Source organism: Pan troglodytes, chromosome 19 (assembly GCF_028858775.2).
Source record: "Pan troglodytes isolate AG18354 chromosome 19, NHGRI_mPanTro3-v2.0_pri, whole genome shotgun sequence".
Classification (NCBI taxonomy): domain Eukaryota; kingdom Metazoa; phylum Chordata; class Mammalia; order Primates; family Hominidae; genus Pan; species Pan troglodytes.
Window position 1 is genome coordinate 61,937,184 of NC_072417.2, and position 7,764 is coordinate 61,944,947.

Below are 7,764 nucleotides of genomic sequence, written 5' to 3' on the forward strand. Positions count from 1 at the left end.
GAAAATGACTGATTGAAACGAGATTTGGAGGAGAATCTGCAAGACTGAAGAATGACAAAAATGATTAACCACCATATAAGCAATTGTAGTATATTCTTTTTAATTTATTATTAAATATTGCAGATATAGCAAAAGGTACACATAATAATAATAAGCACCATGTCCCCAGAGCTCAATCTAAACTATTACTCATTACCAATATATAGTAAGCCTCCCCGGTGCCATGTCCTTCCCTCCACCATCACCAGGAGATGGTAACTATTATGCTAAATTTGTTATTCTGTACACTTCCACTACATAGGGATGTGTTCGGGGGCAACATTTTCTTTTTATAAATTAAATTTGGGCCGGGCGAGGTGGCTCACACCTGTAATCCTAGCATTTTGGGAGCCTGAGACAAGAAGATTCCTTGAGGCTGCAAATTCAAGACCAGTTTGGGCAACATGGCAAAACCCCACCTCTGCAAAAAATACAACAAAAAATAGTAATTTTTTTGTGGTGGCATATCCCAGTAGTTCCAGCTACTCGGGAGGCTGAGGTGGGAGGATCACCTGAACCCAGGGAGGTCGAGGCTGTAATGAGCCATGATTGCGTCACTGTACTTGTACTCCAGCCTGGGCAACAGTATGAGATGCCGTCTCAAAAAAATAAATAAATAAATAAATAAAAGAGAATCAAATTTGAAGTCTGAAGACTGAGAAGTATGACTATTGAAATGCTTCAGATAAAAGAAAGTTGTCCTCGCTGAAGGGGTCTGGGCAAGGAGAAAAAGAAAATGGATGGAATAAGTTGGGGCAGAGCATAAGAAGCTTCCTTTTACCCACTTATGTCTTTCTAGATGAAGAGGTCACTAGCAGTCACTTCCATATGTGGACCTAGAGCATCGGTCAGCTTCCTGGTGAAGGCAGAGAGCCACAGTTCCAGAACACTCAAGGTCAGAAGGAAAGGCGTTATTTCAGCTACTGCCTAGCAGAGCTGTTAGTTTGGACCAGTGGGAGTTCTCTTCTGAGTAATCCCAGCATTGGGAAATTGGTCATGACAACAGAACAGGAGGCCATTTAACATGTCAGGGACAAGCCACAGCACAGGCTGAGGTTTGAGGCTGGTCTCCAAGACCAGACTTAGACATGACTGCCCAATGAGATGAGTACAACCAGTGTTCTGCCTCATCCTTTCCCTGAGAGTGGCCCTTGAAACTGCCTCTGAGGGGTCCTGTCTTCCTCAGCCTCAGCAAACTGCCAAAATGGAATCATAGAATCATTCCATGAAAAGATGGTTGGGTTCAGGGAGGCCACCGGCCTTGCACCGTTGTATTATTGAAAACCCACTGGGGCCATCTTTAGACAACCTAACCCTGCAGCAAACTTAACTAAGCCCTAAACGTTGCCATAACAAACAGATTAAAATTCACTTTCATCAACATTAAAAATAATTTGGGAGGAAAAAAAGGCAAAAAGATTTTTCTAATTTTGCTTTTGAAATTATTTGTCTGAGTAACTCATTTAATTCACAATTTGCTTTGCTTTTTTCCCCAAAAAATCTGTGCATAATTGGGAATTCTCAGGAAGTGAGGAAATTAAATCCACAGATTACTTTCAAATGTGTGAAATGTTGTATGAATGCTAAAGTTAGCAATTCATGAAGCTGGTGTGTTAACATTTGTAAGCATCTAATTAAACATGTATTCTTTATTTTGTGGCTTCCTTTTTGCATTTTAGAGCCAGCGATTATTTTCAAGCTGGAAACACTGGTATAGGCTCCCAAGAAGCTCATAGGGCCTAGGCCCTGTGCCCACAGGCCTGGAGGATCAGCAACCCCGTGAGAAGGTTTTATGGGAGGTACTTGTGTCTGTGGGCACTGACTGGTTCCTTTATCTCAATTCCCCATACCTCCCCACCCATGGTCATTGTTCATTGGTTGTTTCCTCCTCCCACTTCCATAACAGTGAAGAGCTTGTGTTGTTCACTGCTGCATCCCTAGCCCAGAAGAGCATCAGGCCCATCACAGATACTCGACATAAGTATTTGTTGAATGCACAGTCACCTCTGGGAACGGGATTCGGTGGTGGACAAATAGGGCTCCAGATGTATTACTATTGTTCAAATGATGTATAATGAGAATGTAGTCACTTATTAGCTTTGTAATTAAAAAATAACATAATTTTACAATGAGATGTCACCTTGCATCCATCAGGATGGCTACTATTTAAAAAAAAAAACAGAAATAACAAGCGTTGGTGAGAATGTGGAGAAACTGGAACCCTTGTGCGTTGTTGGCGAAAATGTAAAATGGTGCAGCCACTGTGGAAAACAGTACGGTTTCTTCAAGAAATTAAAAATAGAATTACTATATGATCTAGCAATTCCACTTCTAAATATATACACTCCATAAAATGGAAGCCGAGTCTTAAAGAGATATTCAAACACCCACATTCATAGCAGCATTATTTGCAATAGCCAAAAAGTGGAATTAACCCAAATGTCCATCAATGGATGAATGGATAAACAAAATATAGTATTAATAGAAGGGGATATTATTCAAGCTTTAAAAGGAAGGGAATTCTGACATAGGCTACCCAATTATGAGCCCTGAAAACACTATGCTAAATGAAATAAGCCAGTCATAAAAAGACAAACACTGTATGATTTCATTTATATGAAGTACCTAGAGTAATCAAATTCATAGAGACAGAAAGTAGAAAGGTAGTTGTCAGAGGCCAGGGGAAGAGCAAAATGGAAAGTTATTCATTAGTGGGAATGGAATTTCAGTTTTACAAGATGAAAATGTTCCTTTATTTATTTATTTTTTTTGAGACAGAGTCTTGCTCTGTTGCCCAGACTGGAGTGCAGTGGCACGATCTCGGCTCACTGCAACCTCCGCCTCCCGAGTTCACGCCATTCTCCTGCCTTAGCCTCCCAAGTAGCTGGGACTACAGGCACGCGCCACCACGCTCAGCTAATTTTTTTGTATTTTCAGTAGAGACAGGGTTTCACCGTGTTAGCCAAGATGATCTTGATCTCCTGACCTCGTGATCCGCCCACCTCAGCCTCCCAAAGTGCTGGGATTACAGGCGTGAGCCACCGCACCCGGCTGAAAATGTTCTAAACATTGGTGGCACAATCATGTGAATAATACCTAACAATACTGAACAGTACAGTTAAAAATGCTTAAGAAGGCAAATTTGTTGTTATGTATATTTTGCTACAATTAAAAATAAACAACATTTAAAAATACAATTCTAAACATAAATATAATTTTAAGTGCAGGAGACTTTTTTAAAGAAAACACAAAACTCAAGAAGATAAAAAGAATGATCAACAGATTCAGCTAGATAAATATTTTACATTTCTGGCCAGGCGCGGTGGCTCATGCCTGTACTCCCAGCACTTTGGGAGGCCAAGGCGGGCAGATCACGAGGTCAGGAGATCGAGACTATCCTGGCTAACACAGTGAAACCGGTCTCTACTAAAAAATACAAAAAAATTAGCTGGGCGTGGTGGCAGGCGACTGTAGTCCCAGCTACTTGGGAGGCTGAGGCAGGAGAATGGCGTGAACTCGGGTGGCGGAGGTTGCAGTGAGCCGAGATTGTGCCACTGCACTCCGGCCTAGGTGACAGAGGGAGACTCTGTCTCAAAAAAAAAAAAAAATATATATATATATATATATATATATATATATATATATATATTTTACATTTCTATGATAAAAGATAACATAAAATTAAAAGACAAACAGCAGGCTGGCAGAAAATATCTGCATATATATGTTGCACATTGTTCATCATACAGGAAAATGTTTTTTTTTTTCTTGAGACAGAGTCTCACTCTGTCGCCCAAGCTGGAGTGCAGTGGCACAATCTCGGCTCACTGCAACCTCCACCTCCCAGATTCAAGCGATTCTTTGGCCCCAGCCTCCCAAGCAGTTGGGATTACAGGCACCTGCCACCACACCCAGCTAATTTTTTTGTATTTTTAGTAGAGATGGGATTTCACTATGTTGGCCAGGGTGGTCTCGAACTCCCTTCTGCAGGTGATCCACCAGCCTCGGCCTCCCAAAGTGCTGGGATTACAGGCATTAGCCACTGCATCTGGGCCATAGAGTAAAACTATTTATGGGAGGAGGTAAGTATATTTGGTTTAGTTAGTATAAATCAAATTACTGAAGTCAGTGAACTCTGAGGACACACACTTGACAGACACACAAGATAAGGAGGAAGAGGTTGCAAAGTGTTGATGTTTGTGTAACCACAAGCATGGCTGAGTCTAGAACATGATTAGTATTCAAGCAAATGGAACCGTGCAGGTATTATTACAGATTACCTTCATTCTAGGACCTTTCCTTCTGTCACTAATACCACAAACCACATACAAATGAGGCAAGTAAGATCTGGGAGGAATTTGAGAAGCGTTTGTGCAATGTCCAGGGGTAAACTTATAATGGGATGAACTTAGGGAGTTAACAAGAGTCTGCACTGACCCTGAACACTCCACAATTCTTGGAATGGCCGGGCACAGTGGCTCATGCCTGTCATCTCAGCACTTTGGGAGGCCCAGGTGGGCAGATGGTTTGAGCCCAGGAGTTCAAGACCAGCCTGGGCAACATGATGAAACCACACCTCTATAAAAATACAAAACTTAGCCAGTTGTGGGGGGGCACACCTGCAGTCCCAGCTGTTAAGGAGGCTGAGGTGGGAGGATTGCTTGGGACTGGGAGGTCAAGGCTGCATGAGCTGTGATCATACCACTGTACTCCAGCCTGGGCAACAGAGCAAGACCCTGTCTCAAAAAAAAAATGGGGAGGGGGGACTGAAGATATGTTGTATCTATCTCCCAATGATGTAGTCACAGGGTAAACAAACCAAATATTGCCCCACCTCTCCTGTTTAGTACCATCTCTGCTTTTAGAGAATCCCAAGCTTAGAAGGAGAGAAAGCTAATTCTTCTGTTGACTTGGTGAATCAGCCTGGGCACCTCGCTATTGGTCAGCCTGCCATGGATTGCTGCGTTGATTGCCTTCCCTGTCACTTGCTGCATCCAATGATGGTCCAATCAATCCATTCAAAAGTATTAGGATGAATAGAAGTGAGCATCAAAAATATAGGATTACATTCGAGAACACAGAAAGGTCTTCTATAAATCAATAAAAATGCAAAGCAACTTGATTTTTAAAATATGCATCAAACATGAACAAGATACAGAAGAAAAAATGGCTGTATACAGATGTATAAGTTCACCTATCAGACTGGCAAAAGTTTAAGAGATTGATAACCTACTATATTGGTGAGTGTCTTAGTCAGTCTGGGCTGCTCTAACAAATTACCATAGACTGGGAATCTTAAACATTTCTTTCTTACAGTTCTGGAGGCTGGGAAGTCCAAGATCAGGGTGCCTGGAGAGGCAGTGTCTGCTGAAGTTCAGCTTGCTGGTTTGCAGATGGCTGTCATCCTATTGCTCCCTCACATGGCAGACAGCAAAGAGAGAGAAAGCAAGCTCTTTTCTAAGAGAGAGGGCACTAAACCCATCGTGAGGGCACCACCCTTAGGAGCTAATTACCTCCAAAAGGCTGAATATCCAAGTACCATTACATTGGAGATTACAGTTTGATATGGTTTTTCTGTGTTCCCATTCTAATCTCAACTTGAATTGTATCTCACAAAATTCCCATGTGTCATGGGAGGGACCCAGGGGGAGGTAACTGAGTCGTGGGGGCCGGTCTTTCCCATGCTATTCTCCTGATAGTGAATAAGTCTCAGGAGATCTGAAGGGTTTATCAGGGGTTTCCGCTTTTGCTTCCCTTTCATTTTCTCTTGCCGCCGCCATGTAAGAAGTGCCTTTCACCTCCTGCCATGATTCTGAAACCTCCCCAGGCATGTGGAACTGTAGGTCCAATTTAAACCTCTTTCTCTTCCCAGTCTTGGGTATGTGTTTATCAGCAGCATGAAAACGGACTAATATAGGGTTTCAACATATGAATTTTGGGGGCACAGATTCAGTTCACAGCACTGAGGAGCAGGGAAATGAAGACTCTACATTTTGGGTTGGAATTTAAACTTGTGAGTTAGACTTGTAAAGTCTTCAGAGGCTCAGATATGATGTGTGAGCCTTGTGACTTCTGAGGATGAAGGCTGTGTTCTGGCAGCTCTCTCACCAGTGGCAAAAAACAGAAAAGTATCCTTTCCATTGGATATCCTGCTACAGAATGAATTTTCACATTGAACATTTAATTTCCCATTTAAATAAATCCACCTGGAATTTGAGTTGTATATGTCTGTTTTCCAAATAATGAGCTAGTTGTGATCGCATGATTTGTGGCTTAATCTCTACTTTCCCCACTGGGATATGCCATGACAGCATTTAATGCATTCCTATAGAAACTTGGGTTTATTCTGAACTTTCTATTCTCTTGATTGTATCAAGGATCATAAACTGGGACCCTGTAACCCGTTTCAGGCCTCCAGATCCAGATTTGTGTTTGGTCTTGTTTTGGTTTTGGTCAGAAGTGTCTTTGAAAATTGTGGATTTTCATGCCTTTAGGCAGCTCACAAAGTCAGGCCTATCTTAGAGCAAGATACTTGCCCAAGCTCTTAGAGCACTTGAGGATTTTGCCTGGAGTGGCACTAGCAACATGCTGTTTTAACACTTTCACCTTAGAACACATTTTGGTGTCTGGCAGTGGACATTCCCTCTCATTCTTCTTTTGTGATGGTTCCTTAAGTACTCAATTCTCTAGATAAACTTTTACATTGTTCTGTCAACATCTGCGGGGGGAAAAACTCTTTGAGATTTTTATTGCAATCGGATTAAATTCCTAAATTCATTTGGATAGAATGTACAGTTTTACCATATTGAAACATCATTTAGACATTTTGTAAGTCTCTATTCAGTTCTTTTATATTCTCAGTGAAAATTTTTAGTGTTTCTTCTTTTAATTGAGATGCGGTCTCACTCTGTCACCCAGGCTTGAGTGCAGTGGCGTTAACTCGCCTCACTGCAGCCTTTGCCTCCCAGGCTCAAATGATCCTCCCACTTCAACCTCCCGAGTAGCTGGCAGTACAGGCAGGCGCCACCACACCCAGGCTAGTTTTTTATACTTTGGTGGAGACAGGGTTTCGCCAAGTTGCCCAGGCTGGTCTTGCACTCCTGCGCTCAAGCAATCCTCCTGCCTTGGCCTCCCAAAGTGCTGGAATTACAGTTGTGAGCCAATGTTAGGGGGCTTGTCGACCAGCATACAGGGGCCTTGGAGGCTGCTTCAAAAGTTCCCACTAAGCCAAGGATACAAAGCCTGGTGACAGCCCTCCCATGTGAGGCCCAGGTCTTACTTACCTCGCTCAAAAAATCTTTCCTGCTCATTTCATTTGAGAGTGATTTTGCTTTCTTCGGGATCTCTATTGCGCTGCCCCACCCAGAGAGTTCCAAATCTGAATGGACTCCAATGATGAAGTTAAATCAGCCCCCACCTCAGTCCTTTGGAATTAGAATCTGTGGGGCTGGGTCCTGGCATCTGTATCTTAATGTTCCTAGTTGAGATCCTTAGGCTGAAAGGCTGGTATTTGCAAAGCACTTCTTCTCCTCCAAACTCAGCCTCCGAACTAGCTGGGACTACAGGTGTGTGCCACCACACCAGGCTAATTTTAAATTTTTTTGGAGAGACGGAGTCTCACAACGTTACTCAGACTCGTCTCCAACTCCTGGGTTCAAGTGATTCTCCAGCCTTGGCCTCCCAAAGTGTAGGGATGACAGGCAGGAGCCACCAGGCCAGCCAATA